Source organism: Rhamphochromis sp. 'chilingali', assembly GCF_963969265.1.
Source record: "Rhamphochromis sp. 'chilingali' genome assembly, chromosome: 2".
In the NCBI taxonomy this organism is placed as follows: Eukaryota; Metazoa; Chordata; class Actinopteri; order Cichliformes; family Cichlidae; genus Rhamphochromis; species Rhamphochromis sp. 'chilingali'.
The window spans coordinates 68,351,970-68,376,176 of record NC_137930.1 but is presented as its reverse complement, the minus strand read 5'-3'; the positions used below and the strand labels follow the sequence as shown (position 1 = coordinate 68,376,176).

At 42.6% G+C, this 24,207-nt stretch overlaps 1 long non-coding RNA gene across 1 annotated transcript in view; it reads right to left on the bottom strand.

The window, feature by feature from the left end:
* Positions 1-24,207, bottom strand: part of LOC308391891 — a 119,503-nt gene that overhangs the window by 44,672 nt on the left and 50,624 nt on the right. Inside the window, exon 2 of the long non-coding RNA XR_013970719.1 lies at positions 3,645-3,846. This is a non-coding gene — a long non-coding RNA (uncharacterized lncRNA). The remainder of the gene's footprint in view (positions 1-3,644; positions 3,847-24,207) is intronic.

The window sequence follows — 24,207 nt, the reverse complement described above, 5'->3', positions numbered from 1 at the left end:
TAGTCAAAATCTCTACTGTTGGCCAAATTCATATTGTTTCTGAATCTGAAGTTGAATAAAATTACACTATTAAAAAGAAAAATGAGCTATCCCGGTATTACTGCAGCAGGAAGTTACCTTCCGTTACCTTCCCAGCACACGGGCACAGTTAGCCCCAGCACTTCATAAACCGGTGGGGACCTGAGATGTGTACAAGTTTCCAGAACATTACAGTCAGCTGTAAAGTGTTCATATCTGCACATATTGTGTTGGTAACTGATGTTTTTCAAAAAAAAAAAAAAAAAAAAAAAAGCTCCTGCACCGGCTGGGAATCGAAACCAGGCTTCCTGTGTGGCAGGTGAGAAATCCACTGAAACAACCAATGTCTTGAAGAAGGGTATCGTGACACCTGCTCCTGCACCTAAGGTATAACTGGTTTGAGGTTTGAAGACCTATAATTTGATATTTAACGTAAGTGATGCCAAGCAATTTTGTGGCTCAGAAAATGCTACCATGACTATCTAAAATAAGGTCAAGCCATCTAAGGTTCAGCATTCTCCCCTGTAGGCCTCAACTATAGTGTACCCCTTTAAACACACACACACACACACACACACACACACACACACACACACACACACACACACACACACACACACACACACACACACACACACACACACACACAAAGTCAGTGTAAGTAATAGTATTGCATTACTGTGAGAAGGCAGAGTGTAATAAACTGGATTTTCAGCTGCATCAAAGTCGGCTTAGTTGTCAGAGGGTGACACACTGGTATTGAAGATTTGTTTTTTGGTATCAATGGATGAACTAAAGGCACTCAAAAGCACAAAAATCATGTAAATTAATACACCTGCACTACAGTGTTAGGTGGACTTTCATTCCCGTAGCTGCTTCATTTCTTTAATATTTTACAGAAGGAGTTGTTTGCATGGCATCCCAGAGACTGTTTATTTCACAGTGAGGAGCTGAAATGTTGGTTAATTTGGTTTCCTGTCAACAGTTCCCACAGTCTAAACAGGAGGTCTCAATTTCAGTGGTCACCAAATAGTTCGGCGACATAAATATGGACGACTTAACTACAGATCTTGTGCCAGAATGTTTTTCCTCCACTCCACAACTTTGAGTGATCTGAGTGATAAATGTCTTTAAACAAAAGGCTCCCAATATCCAATATATATAAGGACTAGTTTAACAGGCACATGGGTCAATACATGAGTGGGCAGGGCTGGACTGGGACAAAATAATCAGCCCGGGCATTTTGACCAGTGACCGGCCCTCCGTGGTATTAAAGCCATAAAGCCTTTATAATAAACTTAAACCTCACTATCCTCACGATTCTGCTATTCTAAACAGTACTTAGCAAAAATATAAAACAACCTAATTTATAATTACATATACCTCACTAATAGGATTGCCAACTCCCAGCAAGATGCTTAACTGATAAAACCGATTTTAACTTAATGCACGTATAAAACAAATGCACAGAAATCTATTATTTTTCTCCAGTAATTAAATTCATTCAACATCTTTCTTCAGCAGAATCGCAGCCTGCACAGATGGTACCTTAACAAAGGAAAGAATACTATAACTTACTAGGATATATACTAGACTTAATATTTACTGAATACAATAATGGATTTCTATACATTTTACATCAGATGAAAACTTTGGTTGTAAGATTCAGATAATTATTTATTCAAAGTGAGACATTTTAAATGAGAATAAGAAAGTATTTCTTTGTGCCCCCCTCTCCCTGTTAATGCCCTACATGCCCCCCTGGCAACACTTTGCTAGACCCGCCCCTGCACAGTTACCAGCTGTCAGCTGCTTAGAAAAGGATCCTGGTGTTATTTGTCTCTCAGAAACAGTTCATAACTTCAACTCATCCATGTCACCTAAAGGTAAACCTGTTTCTCCATCACAGCTCTGATGATTCAGTAAGGACATCTCCTGGTTTCATCTTCATGTTTCCCTCTCACCACATATCCAAACCGACATCATGACCAGCAGCTTTACAGCTGTGGCTCCAGCAAACATCAGCTGATACTAGAAATTAATATTAAATAAATTCTAACAACAGCTGATCAAGCTTAAACGTGCTGCTGTTGTTTAGCGCGACATCCGCTGGTTTCCTTTTTCCGGCGCAGAGAGAAAAGCCGATCAGCTGATCATCGATCAGTTTCATGATTGAATTAGCAACTTTCTAGCTGAAGTAGTGCGGGACAAACCGTGTTCCTTTTCACCTCAAGTTTAAAGTCCGACCTCCTCGGCTGTAATTGGTCCAGCCCAGAGTCGATCATGACCAACTGGCCAATCCACCACCTTTCATTTATACCGTTGAAAAAAAGAAAAGAAATAAAACCCCATCGGCCCATAAAAACGAAAAATCACGAGTGGCCCTCCAGGCAAATGCCCGGTACGCCCAATGGCCAGTCCAGCCCTGTGAATGCGGCACAGAAAGGGATTAGCAAGAATACCAGAGGTGCAAAACACCAGCTGCACCAGTGTACCAGTGAGCCAGGACTGCAGGACTAGGTGCACCGCCTGGATTGATTACAAGAAGGACTATGACTCAATCCTGGAATGCCTAGACCTATACAGGATCAACAGGACCCTAAGAGCCTTCATCAGGAACTCAATGGGGATGTGGCGGACAAAACTAAAGGCCAACTTCAAGCCCATAGCATAAGTCACCATCAAGAGCCTTACTGCCCATCTACATGTGGATGTCTATATTTTGCTAAGGTGAAATCTGACTAGGGATGGGTATCGTTTAGGTTTTATCCGATACCAAACCGATACTTTCGAAATGGTGCCGGTGCTTAAACAATGGAAAAACACAAACTTTGTCCAAAAACCTCTCATGTTTAGCTGTTTCCCTCTTTTTCTTTGGTCATTTTAGCCTTTTTGGCCAGGGTGAAGGGAGTATCTGCCATCAAACAAGAAGACAGCCGCATGTAGCTACGACGGTGTTTGCTAGTTCACCTTACATGCATTAATGTAATAACGTGGTTAGCCTACTCAACGTAAATTACACACGAACAACATTAAGCTACTCACGCAGAGAAGAACGGCTGCTGCTGCATCATCATCCTCATCATTTCTGCTACACTGGCAGGGCTAGGGGCCAGGACTCTCCTCTACCCGCAGTAGATGTGCTCGGTGTGAGGTCTCGCAGCAAGCTATCATACGGTGCATTTCTCGGCTTTTAAAAAAAAACGCTATGCGTCGCCAGGTGTTTCATCGGATTCGAGGTGTTACCTCCTTTGACAGTATCACAGTATCAGCTTAAAGCACTTGATGCTGCTGAGTTTGCATCTTTTGCTGTGAAGTACAGCCAGACTTTTGACTGCTTCGCCTTGGGCATTTTTAATCTGTAGCTCTGCTCTAAAAGATCGTACGTACCTGGACCCGCCTACTGTCCTCGGAAACGTAAAATGATTGGCTAGAATCTAAAGTGTATCACAGCTCAGGAAAATAAAGCACCGAAATGTGCGCTGCTTTTCGGTCTGGTTACTACGGTTTATGTCAGAACTGGTGCTATCATGGCACCGGATACCGGTACCCATCCCTAAATCTGACACCAGAATCTCTTTCACACCTATTTTGACTTAAATACTTAAAGAAAGAAAATGACTTACATTAAAACTTGGACAGCTTCGAGTGGGGTGGAGATCTCATGTGTAATTTCAGCCGAGTATCTGTCACTCAGGGATCCCATAAAGAGCCTGATCCAGGCTTTGGTCTTAATTCTTGCCTTGCTGGCCTTTCTGGTGCTGCTTCTCTCTGGTTTGCGTGACATTATTCTTCTTACCTTCATAGATTTTTGAATTGTGTTTGCGTCTGTGGTAAAAGAAAAAAAATGCAGAGGTCAAATTTAGAATTTTGGTTTAAAAACATATTTTTATTCCTCATACACTGAAATATTATTATTCTTATTTTACATCTGGTCATTCTTGTGTGAGCCTTTTTCTCTTGGTCCTGTTGGGGACTTCTGATGCCCACGGTGATCTGATGCCCCCCCGACATTATTGGCAATGGCACAATCAAGCTGCCAATTATTATCTACCTCACTGCCCTTGCTAGCAAGCTGACAGAATGGGCAGCATTTGTCTGGCTGGACCTTCCAGTGCCTGCCTGGCTGGCTAGGCTGGATCAGCGAGTGCATCCTGATCCCTGCTTACCAAATATTAGAAAACAATTCTTCCATAATAAAAGTGTCATTTGTAAGGTTAGAAAGTCAGGTAACACTAAACTTAAAATAACATGATTTCATTAAAGAACTAAGCCAGTCAATGAGCAGTTCTCTTATCACAGTCACAGACGGAGATCTACACAGTGTGGCAGATGTGTGTTTGCAGGAAACCCCAGTCTAACTGACAACGTCTGTGGTGTGTCTCATCCTGAGATCTTCTCAAATGTGGTCGTCTCCAACTCTTACTCCACCTCCCCTCTAATTACTGACGGCTGTTTACCCACCAGAATTCCTCTTATTTAACACAGTTTATACTGATTAACATTCAGGAATCAAGTTGCTACTTCCTTTAATGCGCTACAGATGCTTTCAACAGTATCTGACAGTGACGTCGTACATCTTTAAGACTCGACGAAAAGTGGCAGCTGAGTCACCGACCTGTGTCCAAGAGCCAAAAAGACTTCACTGACCACATGCAACCAAAAATGAGACGGCAGCTTAGCGGTAATGCGGTATGGAGGATAGCGGTATGGGAAATATCACAGAGAGAACAATAAAATGTAGAATAATAACAGATAAGGTCTGTGACACAGATGCTAAGACTATTTTAGACAGACACCCTTCTCGTCAGTCTGAAATTGCAGAGCTGAGGAACGTTCTCTTGATGTAAACATCACTGGAACCAGAGGATCAAAGACTCATGACGACTCACGGACATATGTTATAGCCTACAGATGGTACAAACCAATGTTTTGGTGTGGTCGTGACTCTATACAATAATTCATATTTTTAGTGGTTTTCTAACGTCTAATTATGCAAGTTGTTTTCCGTTGTCTGCCATATGACCTCGCGTCGTTAGCTTCGTCCACCAGTGCTTAACAGTTCTGGGCAAACTGTTAAAAACTAAAGAATGGACCTTAAAAGACTCGTCCACTAAAATCCCTTAAACAATTTAAGTTAAAAAATAACATGCTAGCTGCACAGCAAACCTCCAAATGAATCTGTGAAGCATGTTTCGAGCTGCTTCTGGTGGCCTAGCCCTGACCCTTGACCCCTGCTCATCTCAGTGAGATATATATGCAGATAAGTTGTGGAAAGAGAGTCAAAGGAGCCGTATCCAGTAAACGTACAGAATCAGTACGCACATACTGTATCCAATCTGAAGATGAATTCTGGGCAATTTTGCTTACAGGGAAAAGTAAATCAGGATCAAAGTATTCTTTAAAGTTCTCTCTGCTTGAAACAAGCTGTGCACATGTACTTGGCTCTGGAACAACATCAACAACGGCACTGCTTTGCAAGACAAAAGAGAGAGCAGCGATTAGCATGTGCAAGCTACAAAACATTAGAATATCCTCACTTGAATGATTAAACTCTCTCCTCCCCATGGTGCTGATGGGAGGGGAGCTGGGTCCTGTTAGCTGAAAGCAGGTGCTTCAGTGTCAGTCCAAAAGCCGAGCCTACGTTTCTTAGCCATTAGCCACATTTAGCTTTCATTGCATGTCAAACATAAAACTGCTGAGTAAAACTATCTGTGAATTAATGAGGCCCGAGTCAGGGAGCTAAATGTGGATGAACAAGTTGAAGACATCATATTTCTATAATTTTAGAGATACAAAAAATTCACAGGTTTGAAAAATTGTTCACACTGTCTCCTAAAGTGACAGATTTTATTGCAAGCACTGCCGTCTTCAGCTGAAGTAAGATACTACCTACATCGGCGGTCCCCAACCCTGGGCCATGGACCGGTATCAGTCCGTGAGTCATTTGGTACCCGACCGCGAGAGTTGAGGCTCGGGTGTGAAATTTCTGGTTTTCAGGGTTTTTATCGTTAACTCAGTTTCCTGGGGTCTTTTTCCTGTGTTGCAGCTGTGCGTCTTATTTTGAAAGAAATGTTCACGTGTTACCATAGCAACCAGAGAGCATTATGGGGCAGAGAGGAGGATGCTACTCTCAATGTTGTTTACAGACATGCTGGTATAGCCGTGCGTCTTATTAGTGGAGCTAACGTGGCTGTAATGAAGGAATTTAATTTAAGACGGCACTACGAGACAAAACGTCAGGATAAGCTGAAAAACCTAAACGCAGAAACTACAGGAAGTAGAAGAGCTAAAGAAGAATCTGACATTTCAGCAGACGTTTGTCACCAGAGCAAAATCACAAAGTGAAGCTGTTGTGAAAGCAAGTTTTATTGTAACAGAGGAGCCAAATGAGCCCGGTACCGCTCTGAAGAGCTGCAGGATGAAGCTGTGCGACGGCTTGTGTCCAGACAAAACGCAGATTTTGGCAAATGTGAGCCTGAGCAGAAATACGATTGCTGATCGGGTTTGTGAGACGGCCACTGATTTAAGAACACAGTTGTGTGAAAGAAGCAAAAACTTTATTGCATACTCGGCTGTGGATGAAAGTACAGACCTGATGGACACTGCACAGCTGGCCATCTTCGTCCGTGGAGAGGAAATACTGAACATTAAATCGATGCACGGGACAACAACAGGAAAAGACATTTTTTAAAACGTATGTCAAAGTGTAACGACATGAAACTGCCCTGGGACAAACTTGTTGGACTTACAACAGATGGAGCGCCGGTGCTGTGCGGTGAAAAAAGCGGACTAGTCCGCAGGATGCGAGTAAAGATGCAGGAGAACTGTACCGGTGAGTTAACAGCACATCACTGCATCACACACCAGGAAAGGATGTGTGGTAAAGTCCTAAAAATGGAGCATGTAATGATCACCGTGACACAGGCCGTAAATTTGATCTGAGCAAAAGTTTAAATCACCGTCAGTTTCAGTCTTTTATGTGGGAAATAGATTCAGAGTTTGCCGACATTCCTTCATGCAGAGCTCCGCTGGCTAAGTTGGGGAAAAGTTCTCAACAGAGTTTTTGAGCTCATGTATGATGCCAAGTTAAAGTTTATTTTTTTAAGTTGTCTGTTTTTATTCATATTTATGTTTAAAATACATGTTTTAGTGTGTTCAATAAATGTTTATCTTGTTTGGCCCGAGACCTAAAGTGTGCCTTGAGTTTTGGCCCCCAGTGCGATTGAGTTTGACACCCCTGGTCTATTTGGCCGTCTCCTTCAAAGTCACACTACAGGCAGGTGAACCACTCCGCTCTGCCTCTAGAAAGTTATTCGATAAAAATGACCCTCATCCAGAGACTTCAGCAGGCCCTGCTTTAACACAGCTACATTTCATTACCCTAACACTTCTTTAGTACACTTGATTCATTGATCAGCCAATGAGGTGTCCACCACCATCATATGACACATTCGCACTCTCAGTTGTTCTCATTTTTTGAGATTTATGACAATGACAACAATGACAACACAACATAAACCAGAAAACATGCTGAAAATATGACTACAAAAACATTCTACAGTTCATGAAGATGCAACAACCTTTGATAAACGTCTCCATGTAGAACTTTTAACAGCGGAAACATCAAAGCTTGGATCGGTGCCACGTTCTCCAAGTCCGAGTGACCACTTGTCTCAGCTTGGATGTGATCCTAGAAGTTTTTGACATCGATGTCAAAGAGACAGACAGTCTCATTCAGACAAACTGGTTCCTTCCTGGCTCAGCTCTCTTGTTCTCACAAAATCCAACACATTCATAACCAAACAGTGGTCAACAACACAAGAGGATCAAAGACGTAGAAAGTCTGCGATTCAGAAGGTGTGCCAAAGGGTTTTCCATGATACTCAACACTAAATGACAACAAGTCAGTAATGCTGGGAAATATCATTCACGACTTTAAGCTCTTCCATGATGCAACTCGATATCCTGTACAGATAAAATGCTGCTGTTGCAACAGCAGTGCTAAAGAAAGATCGCACTAAGTCAGCTTACATGCACAACAAAATGTTATTCGTTTATTAGTATTTAATCGTGTTTAACACACTCAGAGCTAAAAATTAAAAACTACAAAAACTTTGACCACAAAGTCACAGAATCGAACATTTGACAAACTCACTTTAGAACCACCCAATATTTGTTTGCTAAACAATTTATAGAATATTGTTCACAATCATCTTTATAACAATAATTTCTGTACGACACACTTCCCCCCCCAAAAAATCTAAATTTTATAAAGACCTTAAAATTAAGACAGAGCAAGAAAAGCACGGACAAGGCTGGACTGGTAATCTGGTATACCGGGTATTTAGCCAGCAGGCCGACGCACTTTTGGGCCAACGGACCGGCCCGAAGGGTCGCTGCTCACCGGCGATTAAAGCAGGACAGCAGCCCATTCGTTCCTTTTCATCCATCACTGGATTGCCCAATCACATCTCTTCATTTCTCTTCAGGTGTCAGTCTGTCATCAGCTAGCCCACAAAGTGCTGCAGCACGGTTACTAACTGATGCACGCAAGTCAGACCACATATCTCCCGTACCAGCATCCTTACACTGGTTGTCAGTTAGTTTTCAATTTGATTTAAGATTTTATTTCTCGTTTTTAGGGCGTCGCACGGGTTAGCACCCTCATACCTTTCTGATCTTTTGAATTGGTACACTCCTTTTTTTTTTTTTTTTTTTTTTTTTTGGACCAGAAAGCTCAAATATTTATTCATCACTCCATAAAACCTGTCAACTGATCATTTCAGGCCAGTTCTTGCATAATTTGACATAACTCAGCCTTTTTTCACGGTTTCCCTTAAGGACGTCTTCTTGACAGTCACCTTTCTACTGAGACCATTCTCGATGAGGGTTCAGTGAAGAGAAGAGGGATCAGCTGAAGGTCCAGATGCATCTCAGGTCCCGTTTCAGGTCTTTACTGGATTGTTTTCCTATTTCTTAAGGACCTGCCATTCAGATACTCATCATCTGCTGTAGACAGTTCTTTTTCTTAGGCCTGAAATTTCTTTCATGTTTCACTTGTCAGGTTTCTTTCTTTTTTTTTTTTTTTGAAAATATTTTTATTGAAAAAAGAAAACAGTACTTGCAGTTACCGAAATACAATCAACCTTTCTTAATTTTCCTAAGTAAATTAACATATACATATATATGAAAAAAACAACAAAAAAAACAAAAAAACAAAACACAACGCCCCCCCCCCCCCCCCAGTCCCACACAGATCAACACAACCATCAAACATATTAGAGGAATATAACAGTAACAAAAGTAGATTTAAACAGGCAATACCTCTAGACTAGCAAAATAAGAGATAAAGGGTTGCCACTTGTGAAAAAATTTGGCTGTGCAACCTCTCAACGTATATTTAATTTTTTCAAGTTTTAAAAAAAACATGACATCTTTAAGCCACCGGGAAATAGTAGGATACTTAGCAGACTTCCAATGCAACAATATTAGACGTCTCGCTAATAGGGATGTGAAGGCTATAATATCCCTTTGTGTGGAATCAAGTGTAAGTGAGCGAGCAGGAATCCCAAACACAGCAATCAGAGGACAAGGATGAAGAGTTACCCCAAGAACAGTTGACATAATAGCAAAATACCTTGTCCAGAAACCTTGTAGCTCAGGGCACAGAAAAAACATGTGGCTAAGGTGACAAGGAGAACCATGGCATTTATCACATTTATTTTCCACTTCTGGATACAATTCAGAAAGTCTAGACTTAGAGAAATGCACCCTGTGTATGACCTTAAATTGAATAAGTCCAAGACGAGCACAGGAGGTGGAAGATCGTATCCTCGTTATAGCCCGTTCCCAAGACTCCTCATGTATTCGAAATCCCAGTTCTTCTTCCCATGTACGCTTAAGCTTAACATTAGAGTGGTTACTAAAAGACAGAATAGCATCATAGAGTTTCGAAATGGTTCCTCTGTGATGAGGAACAAATGATAACGTAGTTTCCCACTGCTGTTCTGGAGGTAAAGAGGGGAAATTTGGGAAACACTTAGCAACAAAATTTCGAATTTGAAAATAGCGAAACAAATGGGTAACAGGGAGATTGTAACGAGAAGACAAGTTGGGAAAACTATCGAAAACACCATCCACATATAAATGTTTGAACTGTTTTATACCCTTGTCACACCACACTGAAAATGTCGAGTCCAAAAGTGAAGGGGGAAACAAATGGTTTTCGCTTAGAGGACCCGAGGAAGACGGCATTACAAAATTAAAGTGACGTCTAAACTGAAACCAGATTTTGAGTGTGTTAAGAACCACCTGATTATCAGTGTACAGAGAGGGTCTCACGGGTAAAGAGGAATAGAGCAAAGCCGGTAAAGAAGAGCCCTTACATGATGATAGCTCCAATTTACACCACGAGGAACCAGAAGATTTTAGCCAGTAGCAAAGTTTATGGATGTGAGCGGCCCAGTAATAGACTAAAAAATTAGGTAATGCAAGTCCTCCACTAAATCTGCATCGCTGCAGCAAAGTTTTAGAGACCCTAGGTGGCTTCCCTCCCCAAATGAAAGAACCAATAATCTTGTCCAGTGAAACAAAAAAATGTTTCGGCAAAAATAAGGGAATTGACTGAAATAAAAATAAAAATTTTGGTAAGATGTTCATTTTAACAACGTTAATCTTACCGATTAAAGAAAGGGGGAGATTACCCCATCTTTGAATATCAGATGTGACCCTAGATATAAGAGGAGACAAATTTGCTGATTTAAGGCCAGCTAGAGAGCGAGTCACGTTAATCCCTAAGTACTTAAACCCAGACGGACTGAGACGAAAGGGTAGATCGGACTGTTGAAGTTGACGTGCTGCCGTATTAACAGGAAAACACTCACTTTTCCCCAAATTCAATTTATAACCTGAAAACGAACTGAAGTTCTCCAGAATACTTAAAACAGCAGGGATGGAGCATGCGGGGTCAGTCATATATAATAACAAGTCATCCGCATACAATGATACTTTATGTGTAATTCCATTACGGATGATTCCCCTGAATACAGAAGAAGATCGCAATGTAATAGACAGAGGCTCGATGGCAATGGCAAAGAGTAAGGGAGACAAAGGGCAACCTTGACGACAACCACGACCCAGCGCGAAATAATCAGAGTAAACATCATTAGTATGAACACTGGCTTTAGGGGACGAATAAAGAAGCCGAATCCAGGAAATAAATTTATCACCAAAACCAAATTTCTCTAAAACTGCAAACAAGTACTCCCACTCCACCCTATCGAAAGCCTTTTCAGCATCTAAAGAAATCACAAGTTCAGGAAGTTCAGATAGACGCTTTGAGTAAATAACATTAAAGAGTGTACGGGTATTAAAAAACAATTGCCGTCCCTTTATAAAGCCATTCTGCTCTTCAGATATAATTCGAGGAAGCACATCCTCAAGGCGAGATGAAATTACTTTAGCCAATACCTTTGCATCGGCATTAAGCAGAGATAATGGCCTGTAGGAACCACAGGAGGTTGGGTCCTTGTCATTTTTGAGAAGGAGCGCTATGGTTGCTTGTGTGAAAGTAGGTGGTAATGAACCGGTTTCCAAGGATTCGTTAAACACAGACAAAAGCAATGGTGCCAATTTACCAATAAATGTTTTATAGAATTCAATTGGAAACCCATCCGGGCCCGGGGCTTTATTAGACTGCATAGCTGTAATAGCTTTTAATACTTCTTCAACAGATAATGGGGAGTCCAATTGCCCCGCATCATTAGCACCAATAACAGGGTTTGAAAGATTATGAAGAAATGCATTCATTTTAGCTTTATCCGTGGGAAATTCGGACCTGTACAACAAAGAGTAAAATGTTTTAAAGGTAGAATTAATTTCCAAGGGATCTGTAGTAATATTGTCATCAGAGTGTTTAATAATGGGGATCACACGCGAGGAGGCCTGACGTCGTAACTGATGTGCCAACAAGCGACTAGCCTTGTCACCATATTCGTAATATGAGCCACGACTGCGTAGTAATAAGTGCTCAGCCTCTTTGGTTGACATAAGATCAAATTCTGCTTGCAAATCAAGGCGCTGCTTCAGTAATTCTGGAGAAGGGTTCAGTGTATAACTTTGATCAAGGTTACTAATTGCAGCTATAAGTTCTTTAAGCCTGGCATTAATCTTTTTATTAGCACGGACAGAGTAAGAAATAACTTGACCTCTCAGGTAGCATTTAAGAGTCTCCCATAGCAGAGAATATGAGACAGAATCATCCTGATTGAAGGACAAGAACTCCTCAATAGAGCCTGAAATAAATTCACAAAATTCTTTATCCGCCAGAAGGAGAGAGTTAAATCTCCAAAGTGGAGGGCTACGTTTATGGGTAGAAAGATGAACATCCAATAGCAGAGGAGAATGATCAGATATTACAATACCAGAATAGTCGGAAGAATTAACACATGAATTAAGAGTTCTGTCGATGAAAAAATAATCAATCCTGGAATAAGACTGGTGGACCTGAGAGAAGAATGAAAATTTTTTGATTGAAGGGTTGCGAAATCTCCATGGATCAACAAGATCATTCTGTTTCATAAAATCTGAGAATGTTTTAGACATAGATGATTGAGTCAAATTACGAGGACTAGATCGATCCAAAATTGGATCAAAAACACAATTCAGATCACCACCAAGGATAAGCAAATGTGTATTCAGAAAGGGGATGTTACTCAGCAATCTATTAGCGAATTCAGCATCATCAAAATTCGGGGCATATACATTTACCAACAAAACCTTTTTCTGCATTAGGGTACCAGCAACAATGATGTATCTACCGTTCCTATCAGCGACAACATTGGTCAAAGTGAATTGAACTTTCTTATTAATGAGAATGGCCACTCCTCTAGCCTTCGAATTAAAATTTGAGTGAAAGACCTGACCTACCCAAGGGCAATATAACCTATAATGATCCTTAATGCGAAGATGAGTCTCCTGTAAAAATGCTATGTCAGAATTTAGACGTTTCAAGTGAGTAAAAACCTTAGATCTCTTAACAGGGTTACCCATACCTCTGATATTCCAACTAATGAATCTAAGAGGCATACCTGACCCAGCAATGCTGGGGTCTATATTTCCATTAACCATTTACAAAAAGGAAGAGGAAAAAGACCAAACCAAAATGCCAGTGGCCATGAAGAGCCGAAATGGGACAGCCCCCCCCCAACCCAACCCTGAACACAAATACACCCCCAAGTCTCCACAGAACAGAACAAAGGAGACAGCAGTGTACCCCCAAAGTAGCAAAAATGATTCACCGAAGTGACTGGACTAATTGTTGTCTAAATAAAAATAAAAGCGAGAGAGGGAAAAATAACCTCTCACCAACTTCACTACAGCATAACAGTGTGCGCGTAACAGTAAACATGTTTTTTTTAAAAAGGGAAAAAATAAAAAGGAAACCAACCAACCAAAAAAAGATCTCACAGTACAAAATATGACTTCCTCAGAAGGAGAACTTTCCAACAAATCACCGAAAGTGCATAAAATTTAAAAAAACAAAAAACAAAAACAACATACATAAATAGATAAACAATTAAAACAAAAACAACCAAACAAAAAAATAAATAAATAAAAATTTAACAGAAACGAAAAACAACTCAGTCCTATGCAAATCAATGCAGCAAGCTTGGAGAAGATTGTGCCGGACTGGTCCGAAGTTCAAGAGTATATTATATGATCCAGTTTCAATAAATAACAATGAAAATAAAAGGAACCAGCACACCAACAGTACAATAACCAGCACAATGGCCTAAGAAAACAATGCACGGGTGGCGTTAAACCTAAGGAGACCGTGAACCCTTAGCAGCATTACAGTATCAAACTGAGGAGCTAACGAGGCTCACCCAGAAATCAAAGTTTTGACATAATCACTGGCCTCCTCTGCCGAAACAAAGTCCTTCTCGACACCCTTATATGTGATGCGGAGTCGCGCTGGATGAAGCAGGCCATACCGAACACCGTCAATGCCACGGAGTTGCTGCCTGACCGTGTTGAATGCAGCACGAGCCCGTGCCACCCTGGCGGTGTAGTCGGGGAAGACTGAGATGGTCCGATCTCCAACTTTAATCTGTCGGCGTTCTCTAGCACGTCGTAAAATGTCGACACAGTCAGTGTGGTAATGAAACCTGCATACAATGGCTCGTGGACGGTCGCCAGGCTTAGGTGCGGGTTGGAGGGTCCTGTGCGAACGATCCAAAAGCGGCTCCTTCCCCAGATCAAATGCTTCTTTTAGCAAGGAAGCTACGGCGGCAGTGGTGCACGTGTCAGGGCCCTCCGGTACTCCCACTATCCTAACATTGTTGCGCCGCGATCTGGACTCCAAATCTTCACACTTACTTTCCAGCTTGGCTACATGAGCTGTGAGACCCTTGATAGTGTTTTTCATCTCAGCTATATCATCAGAGCAGACAGTAAGTGCGTGCTCCATCTCCTTCACCGTACCTTTTAGCTCAGACATGGTAGCGTCATTTGCAGCTTTATCGATCGCCAGCTGCGTCTTCACCGCCTGCAGGTCGAACTTAATGGTAGACAAAGCATCACCCAGAGTATCCTGAAGTTCCTTTTTAAAGATGTCGGCGATATCTTTCCTCAGCGAAGCCAGCAACTCGACCTTGAGAGCCTCAATATCAGGATTAGCTTGACATGTGGGGGGCTTTGCAGGAGACGACGGCTCACTCGAGGGTGTGGTCGCGGTTTGCAAACTAGGCCTCAGTTGTGTCTGAATAGTACTGCGGGTTTTAACATTTTTTGCTGCCATTTTACGCCGGCCCGAGTAAAACTTCTCAACAAGACAATCCACAAACCAAAACAGGACTGAAAATACGGCCAAAACGCGCGAATAAATAACAATTTAATCGAAATCGGCGGGAGCTCCCAGACTCGCGTCCTACTCCATCAAAGCTCAACCGGAAGTCTCGAATTGGTACACTCCTGCAAGATCGCTGAGGTCTGCGGATCAAAGCTGTCCCGAGGTCCAGATTAAAGCCCAGAGGAGACCGGGCCTTTGCTGTGACTGCTCCTAAACTGTGGAACAAACTGCCCCGTCACATCAGGACCTCCCCAACATTAGACCCATCTGAAATGCCACTTTTATTCCTTGGCTTTTAAATCAGAATGAGTTTGTACTACTTCTTCTTATTTTATGCTTCTTTTTAAAAATTTGATCATGTGTGTCTATGTTTTATCTCTTTTGATAATCTTAAAATTACAGCACTTTGGTCACCAGTTGCTGTTTTAAATGTGCTATATAAATAAATCTGACTTTGACTTTAACTGGCCGGGCCCTCTCCTACCTTCGCTGAGCGCTCGCACCGCTTGTAGAAAACGTTAAGTGTGGCAGAAGTGGGGAAAAGGTGGAGCTGAGAAGCGGAGAGAAAAACAATAAAAAGAAACTAAAAATAGATGCAGCAAAATGGGTCAAATTAACCGACACGTTAGCTGCTGGACTGCCGCACCGTTAACAGTAGTACCAACAACAGCCAGCAAACAGGCTTCGCAGGCACAGGAGGTGCTGCTGCTGCTACACCAGCCGTGGAGAGGTGAGGAAAGTCATGACATGACAGTAAGAAAACAGATGGTGGGGCATAATTATCAAAGGAGAGAATCAGAGATTCAGGTAAAATTTGACCATGAGCCACCGCTAATGCTAACAGCTAAAGTGTAGCTATGAACTATCGTCACAGCTGTGCAAAAAGAAAGAACCCAACAGTAACTGTACCAACCTGATTAAGCCCTGTTTCAATATCTATAATCAAACAAAATGAAATATGTACATTTATTTACTTTTGTTATCTGCCTGGTCCAAAAATACTGGGGCCGATTTTCTGTCCCAGTCTAGCGCTGAGCACAGATGTAACTCATAACATTAACAACTCGACCCCATTAAGTGTCCCATTACGCTGGCCTAATGAGTGCCTTGGAACAGGCTCAGCCAAATGGAATGAAGTCATTAATGTTATTAATTACACCTGTGCTTTCTATTTTCCTGTAGACCTCTAACATCAGCCTCTGATCCCGTCGGTATTTTAAAGCATCCCATAACAAATCCGAGGTTTGTTTCAAGATGACAAAGGTTCAGATTTGTTCAGTATCCAAAGAAATCCCTATTAGTTACACATTAACAGCACAGTTTGAGGGTCCGGTACCTCGCAGAAGCTACTTCACTGTGTGTGTGTGTGTGTGTGTGTGTGTGTGTGTGTGTGTGTGTGTGTGTGTGTGTGCTTTTAATTTTTATTGTGTGTAATACTATTACACACAATACTATACTATTACACATATACTAAAACTATTGATAATAACTATTCTGGTTCTGCAAATACTAAAGTGGCTCCCTCCTAAAATCCAATTGTTACTATGTTGATTTCTTTCTTTCCTGCTCACTCACATGTACATATGTTTTCGTACTCTTGTCTGTCTTTGTCTCAGTTTTTCCTGGACACACACGCTCTATTATCTGTCACTCCAAGTCTTCTTTCTGCCGCTCACTGGCTCCTGGGAACATGTTGAATATTCATAACTGTCCTCTGATGAGCATGCTAAATGGGTGTCAGAATGATTTGGCCACATGACAGAAGTGGATTGTCTTTGATAAGCCCCGACTTGAGCCAGAACAAGGCGGCGAGGAGTAAAAGAGCGACAGGGAGAAAAGAGACATTGACCCCAGAAGTTTTTTTGGGTTTTTTTGGTTCTTTGTTGAACTGATCAGAACTTGGGTGTAGAAATGTTGAAGTAAGGGCTGGGCGGCAACGGAGGGGTCAGTAGGAGGGCGGACCCCTGTGGTGGCCCTGGGGGTGAAAGTCATTGTCACCAGGCTTTAATGGGTCCCAAAATTCCTCAACTGACCAAAACCTGTGAACGACTGAGAAACGAAAGACATTTGTGATTCAAATAAGTCCTGTGGGAGCTTCGCTGTGAGGTCTGGAGTTGGAAAAGGATCTCAGAGGAAACAAACGCGCTCCCATCCCAGCACGGAGAAGCTAACCTGGTATTCTTTTTTGCTACAATTTCACATTTTAATATTTTTACATCACAAAACTGTGGGATTTAGCTCGGTTTACTCTGACTGATGAACAAGAGCAGCGTGCACTTGGGAAATAAACCATTCCACTCGTTTGGCCACATGGCGGGGGTTAACATTCAGAGCACAAGGTTAAAGAAAAGCACAGAAACATTGGATTTAACATTATGAGAATACAGTTTATTTACGTTTTTTGACTAATTAACATTAGACCCTCTCTTTGTAGTAACAAAGTAAAAGTCTCCATTTCCTTGTATATGTAATAAGTACACAGCAAACAGAGATTTCTTGATTCATCCGTTTGGAACAGTAGAACTTCACTCATCCCGTCAGACTACGCAGCACTGGACCACGCTCGGCACAAACACGTATGACTTCACACATATAGGAATTCTGCATTCCATGTAAAGCAGTCTAATCTGAATTTATGGGCTGAGTTGCTATGACGCTCATTTAGTGGGAGCACGGAGGGCTGGGATTACAGGCATAGTTTCCCCTGTCAACCAAACATTTGGCTTCGCACTAAACCTTGATGGCAGAGAAAGACCACCAACCACTTGCAAACTAAAGCCCGTCATAATCTGCTGCAGGTAACCAAAATATATAAAACATCCATTCACGCTTACGCGCAGCACAAAATCACAAACTTCCCTGTTAATCTTCAGTAAATCTGCCCCTGATTTAGCTTTATCTGTCTTTTGTTAGCAGGGCTGGGGTTGTAGAATGACAGGGGGTCACAAGGGTAAGACTTCTTTTCCAACATCTGCTTAAAGAGAGGCGAGCAAGGGTGGGGAGCAATGCAGGACAAGGGGCCTCCCCCTCCTCAGCTCTTGAGCACACCACCCCAACCCCCAACTCTGATATTTTTGGAAGTCTTTTTTCCTTTATTTTTCCTTTTTTCCTCTTTTCCTTTCCTCTAAAACCCAAATAAAGTGTGTGATGGATGAGTGAGCAGGAGCAACACCTCCCCCATCAATCTACAGGCTTTAGGGAGGAGGGGAAGGCTGTCCCTTTGCAGGCCTCCGGAGCACCCAGCAGCATGCCCCCCATGTCTGTCTTGCACACAGACACTGGATACAAACATGCAGGAGCTTTATTACATAGTGGCCATACATACATAGCACCTACGAACACTCGCAGATGCAAATGCAGATGCAGATGCAAGTTCAAAGCCTTTGCACTTTGCACACATACAGTGCAGAAATGCAATGACACATAAAAGCAACATTCTGAAACCTGAAGCCTTATCACAAATACCCATCCATTACAAGTTAACAACCCCTTTAAAGCCCCAGCGACAGCAGATAATGCAAAATCTTCCCAACCGATGCACGAAGGAGAACATTTAATGTAAGGAGAGTGAGCAAGAAAAGAGTGTGGTGAAAGGAGACACCAAATGGTCCTAGTTAGTGGCTGCAGAGCGCAGAGATCTCAACAACAAAGTCTCCCTGAGAGCACCACCAGTGCAATGATGAATTCCAAGAGAATGTCGTCACCAGGAGCCGGGGAAAGGCAGGGAAGTGGTTTAAGAAGAAAAAAGAAAACCTTGGTTTCAGCCCAAGGTTTGTATGTCTGTCTGTGGAGTTGCAATATGCATTAAACGTACTGTATACTGTGTAAATATGCATGCGTGTACATCCAGAGGCTGGTCGGCAGACTTTCAGACGGGTCGATCGTATGTAACAAGATCACCGCTGTGCTCAAACACAGGAACCATTATATCATCATCCTGATAACAATACAAAGAATTTTCATGTAAAAACAAACAAAAACAAGAATGCTGGCACAAAATGTATGTCGCGAATATTTCAATTTTCCAACTCTTTACACACTCGTTATTCGGCTGGTAGGATCAGGAGCTCCAGCATTCTGCCCGAAGACGCGACGCTCGCTCAGACTTTCACTGAGTCAGATCAGACAAAATAAAGCTGCGACGACTTCTCAGATGTACCAGTGAACTGTGCCTTTGTCATCTGTCCACAAATCAGATCAACTACGAGCAAAAGTGAAGAAGAAAGATGAGGCTGCCTGCCTACTGCTGTTGAAGAGGTGGTGGAAGTACAGTGATTAGACAGTGCAATGACACCTGAATGCACAACTACGACTTGCTGATGTCTGTGAAGGTTCTCAGTCATCCAGGTCATCGTAGTTTAAGGAGCTTGGAAAGAAAAGCGTCTGGACTTCTTTAAGTTGCTCGAAGACGTTTCACCTCTGATCCGAGAAGCTTCTTCAGTTCTCGGGTCAAATGGGACATCTGGGACTCTCCACCATTTGCATATGTGGATCTGGAGCTTGAGAGCTCTACCCAATCGTAAACAGATGAGTCACGATGGATATAAATGTGCACACAAACACAGAAGCATGCACACACATGTTCACTTTATATGGTGGTATGTGTGTGCAAGGTTTATTTGCAGCCCCCAAACTTATCACGGGCCAAACCAAAGTCAGCAGACTTCAGGCTGCTTGATGTGGGGACGAAAATCCAGTGTTGTTGTCATTTTTGCTCGTGGGTCGGGCGAGGGCTTCCGGTATTTTCATGCCACAATCGAGTGAGCGGTTTCCCAATCTGTGTTGGGATACAAAACGAACCACCACACGATGAGAAGTTTTAGAAGTGCCAAGACTTTGAGTTTTTCTTTCCCAAACATGTAAATTTGCTGCATTTAATTATCTGCTGAAGTGACAGCATTGTGTCATTCAGACATAAGTCACTGTTTAGTGTTACGGTTTCATTCCAATGTTCCAACAAAAGTAAGCAGGAGAAGGTACGTGCATGATGTTGCATGGACAGAAAACTGGTTGCACTTGCGGAAATGACCACTGTTGGCACACGCAGCACAAAGCGTGTTGTGCACTGCTGCAGTGCGTGATGCCTGCTCCTGCGTTTCAGAATCAGAATCAGAATACTTTATTGATCCCTGGGGGAAATTATTTTTTGTTACAGTGCTCCATTTTAAACCAACATTAAGACAAGACAGACAATACGCTAACTAAGAATAGTACAATATATACATATATATACATACATACATACATAAGTCACTTATAAATAAATATTTGGAAAAGAAACGTGTAGCTGTAGCAGCAAACAGTGTGTTAAGTGGATGCGTTGTACAGGGAGATGGCCACAGGCAGGAATGATTTCCTGTGTCGTTCAGTGGTGCTTTTCGGTAATCTCAGTCTCTCACTGAACGAGCTCCTGTGACTGACCAACATGTCATGGAGTGGGTGGGAGGTGTTATCCAACATTGTCTTTATCTTGGACAGCATCCGCCTCTCCGACACCACCTTGAGGGAGTCCAGCTCCATCCCCACAACATTGCTGGCCTTACGGATCAGTTTATTAAGTCTGTTGGCATCTGCGACCCTCAGCCTGCTCCCCCAGCATGCAACAGCATAGAGGATCGCACTGGCCACAACAGACTCATAGAAAATCCTCAGCATTTTCTGGCAGATGTTGAAGGACCTCAGTCGCCTCAAAAAATAGAGACGACTCTGGCCCTTCCTGTAAAGTGCTGTGGTGTTTTTAGCCCAGTCCAGTTTATTGTCAATGTGTACTCCAAGGTATTTATAGTCCTCCACAATGTCAACACTGAAGGTGAAGGCTTAGAGAGAGAGCTCTCTCTTTCTGCACTAGGAAAAGTCAAAAGCCATCACTTATGCACGCTGCGACATCAAATATTAAAATCTAGATGTTTTGGCTATTTTGGACAATCTTCACCTTTTAGTGAGATGAGCAAACTGAACAAGAGGTGCAAATTAGTGATGTGCACGTGAACACGTTCATCGCTGCGTTGAGTAGTACATAAAGTTTGCTAGTTCCCGCCTGGTAACTTTTAGAGAAAATGAACATCCTTTTCATTCATACACAAAGCAAACACATTAGATGCTGTCAGAGGAAGCCAAGAATAGCCACAGTAGAACTAAAAATACGAGTTATCACTGGCACACACTGAGTCAGTGAGAGGTAGGAGAGAGATGGAGAGATAGAAGTGGAGAAACAGTGAGAGAGATCGCTTAAGCAACAGCTGTGAACATTTTCTGTTTGAAGTGAAACATTCCTGCGTGCTCGTGGCCCTGCACACTCCAGCGGGCTTCCTCTCAGCTCCATGTGGTATTTGTCCCCAGCTAAGATCCAGGGAGTGGGAGAAAGAGCTGCAAACTTTCCCAAGGATAAGTTTGCCACTCTTGTCCTCTGTCTCAGAACAGCCTTCCTCCTCTCCAGCTCTCCTCCTACACTCCCGACCTCTCTTTACCGCCACCTCACCGTGACCTGCGGCTCATCAGTCGACCATCTTTAGCTGTAACTGCCAAGTTTGAGCCCTTTCTTATCATAAAGTGAAAAAGGTTTCGCCTAAAGCTTAGCGATGTAGAGTCTACTTGGACGTGCCGTGACCGCAGCTGGACGTTCATGAACAGGAGATCTTATTGATTAAACTTTGTCTGCATCTTCTGTTGTGACACAATTTCAAGATCTATAATTCGTGTTAACGTCACTGGTTAAAGGTCATGGTGTCATCGAGATGTTACATGTGATTGATTTGGAATTTTTATACCATTAAATCTCTTTTTTTTTGGCCTGTGAAGTGAAATGTATTTTTATTTTTATTTCTATTATTTTTGTTGTAACTGAAGAAACTGAAGCGTTTTGAAGTGAGATTGTCGTTTTGTTTGGAGGAAAGTTTGCGCTTCAGGGTCACCGCAGTTGTGACTTGGCGTGCGCTGCCTCAAATGGAGGAAACATTTCTTCCCACAAGAAGAACTGGATGTTATAACTTCCTCTAGTTTCTACCATTTGGAATTTTCCAGTTATTTTTGTTGTTGTTACTTTCAAAATAGTTCACTATAAGTGAACATGTAAATTTGAGTGTTGCAGGGAGATCCTTTTTCATCTGGTCACAGCGTTTCATCAACTTTAATTTCACGTTTCTCACAGTAGTATGACTTTGTAGCATAAACTGAAATAGCATTTAAAGATCTTCCTTCTCTCACACTGTCTGAACACCTTGTTCATCCAGTTAGCTAAAGAAGCTCAGCGGAGGTACATTTTTAGTGCTGTTTGTCTGTTTTGCAGAAGTATGCAAATGTACCATGGCCAAAATTTATGAAGCATGCTGGAGAGGTGGAGTGCAAAACCCATTACATTTTTCTGTGATTCCCGACTGCAACACGGGGCACTGGCTGAGTTACTAAATGTTACACAGCCTCGTGCATATTTCCTTCAAGGAACTGTCTGCTGTTGGGTCTCCCTCTGCTGACCCCTCTGCTGACCCCTCTGCTGCATTTTTCAGACCTCTTCACCTCCATGTCTCATGACAACTGTAACTGCTGTATGTGTGTGTCTGTGTGTCGCCCCCGAATTGTGTCTGTGCTTGTGTGTCCTCAGCATCTTGGGTCTCCAGTTGTGAGAGTAACACGACACTTTGGCCCCAGCCCGTTGCCACAGATGGTAAGAGCACAACAGCTAAGCAACAAGAGGGAAGCACGGAGGAAGTGTTGTTATCACCAGCTGGCTCAGCGGCTCAGCCAGAGCAGTCAGTAAGACGAGAGCAGTGACAGGAACGCGTGGGTGAACACTGTATGTAGCCTATATAGAGGCCCCTGAAGTGTAAGAGGACAAGTGTTAGGAGCGTGCACGTGTATACGCACTGTGCTGCTAGACACAGTACATGTATCCACAGCTGCATATATGTGCACATGTTGGTATGAGTATGCACAGCCTTTAATGCTGCTCAGTGCGGTGGCCCATACATGATGTACTTGCAGCCCTATGACCTTCATCTTGTTTGCGCAGCCTTCTGGGACGATGACAAGCTTGTGTGTTTGTTGCTGTGCTGTTTTTATCCCAGCAATTAAAACGGTTACAGCGATTTATTAACCACCGATAAGCTGCCTGCATGGAAGTATCAATTAAAAAAAAGTTTTACTTTGTGGCTTTTTAAGCCGACTGGGTCATCGGTCTTCATTTCATACACTACAGTCATCATTTCTGATTTGGTTGTGTTATTTGGATGCTTTACATTGACGCCTGCTCGAGTCGACGCCTTTCATTGTCTCTGAGGGATTTAGACCTAAAGAAGTAAGGGCTTCTGACAGTTGGGAGGATGCAGCTATGAGACCCCGAGTACCCGTAAAACTAAAACAAGAACACATTTCCTGTAACATACATTGATTCCCCTCCCCATTTTTGTGTGTGTGTGCGGTAAATGTCTTGTGTGGCCTTGTGGTGGTGTTACAGAGTTCACACACTCACTCGTCTGCCTGGGAAACTTCTCTAACACGCTTCATAACCTTATAAAAATTACTTATTGTCGCATATGTTCAAAAGTCTGTTTACAGTTTAGGGGTAGTTGGGACAACGCAAAGATATGGCAACGCATCATTTTCCAAGCACACTTTTTCCAAGCAGGCCCTTCTCTTTCCACATAAATCTTTCCATATTTACATCTCCATTTATAAAAAAAAAAAAAGTCCAAGGCCAACATTCCCTTGCTCTCATCATGTCATCCCACCCTTTCCTAAAAGCAGTTATTGTTAGCATGTGGCATCATTATATTGTTATATCCTAAAAACAAAAAGGGATTGCCCGTTTGAGGGGAGGCGGTTGGGCGGGAGCAAAAACCTGACATCATCTCTGCCTCGTCTCTTTTAATAGTTTTTTGATGTTCAAATTCAGCCGCACCTCTGTCACACTACATCTTTAAGAGACGAGCGCTCCTGTTAAGGAAGGCACTGTTACATAACGGACCCCCCACCTCACACCCCTGCCCCTTCCTGTGCACATGTTTTAGAGTGTGACTGCCATGAGCTCAACGCTGAGCGGGGGGACAGAGGACCCTCTGAATGATCAGAGCTGGTAGGGGGGAAGATAGAGAGCAGGAGCATGCACCCCCACCCCCCAGCCGTTCCCTGTTTGCAGACAATAGGACTGTTCAAAATAGTACCTTGCTTTTTCCAGGCTTCCTGTCTGTGTCCCAGCTTTACAATATTCCTTATCAAAAGGGGAATGCTAAATTAAACTGGGATGAAAAATTGGGGGTGGGGATGGGATATAAGATTGAGATCTTATATCCCATCCCCACCCCCAACACTTGCAGGCGAGGAAAGGATGGTTCAGTGCAGCT